Genomic DNA, 682 nt, shown 5'->3' with positions numbered 1-682 from the left:
AATTATAAATTATTTTATATCTTAGTTTTTTAACTTTATAATAAAAAAAATTGTTTTCAGATAACAACACAATATATATAAGAATTCTCTTAATTTTTAAATATATTTTCACAATTTTATTATATTAGTTTATGATTAATTATTTAATATAACATATAAATTTAATATTATTAAAATAAAATACGTGTTTTATTATATATAAAATTCATTACGGATTTTGTGAAAATTAATAAATACTTAGTTAAAAACTAATAATAAATCAGTGACCTATAAAAAAGCTTAAAACCTAATAAAATATGACAAAAGAAAATAAGTATTTTAATATAACATAGATTTAAATATTATTAAATCAAAATTCGTTTTAATTATATATAAAATTCATTACGGATTTTGTGAAAATTAATAAATACTTAGTTAAAAACTAATAATAAATCAGTGACCTATAAAAAAGCTTAAAACCTAATAAAATATGACAAAAGAAAATAAGTATTTTAATATAACATAGATTTAAATATTATTAAATCAAAATTCGTTTTAATTATATATAAAATTCATTACGGATATTTTTTAAATTAATAAATTAGTGATTCAGCTAAAAATTATTAACAAATCAATGACTAAGCTAAAACCTAAAAAAAACATGACAAATAAGCAAAATTGACTAAAATCATGGAAAACATGA

The sequence above is a fragment of the Brassica oleracea genome, chromosome C9 (genome assembly GCF_000695525.1).
Source record: "Brassica oleracea var. oleracea cultivar TO1000 chromosome C9, BOL, whole genome shotgun sequence".
NCBI classification, from domain to species: Eukaryota; Viridiplantae; Streptophyta; class Magnoliopsida; order Brassicales; family Brassicaceae; genus Brassica; species Brassica oleracea.
Note: the sequence above shows the minus strand (reverse complement) of the source record.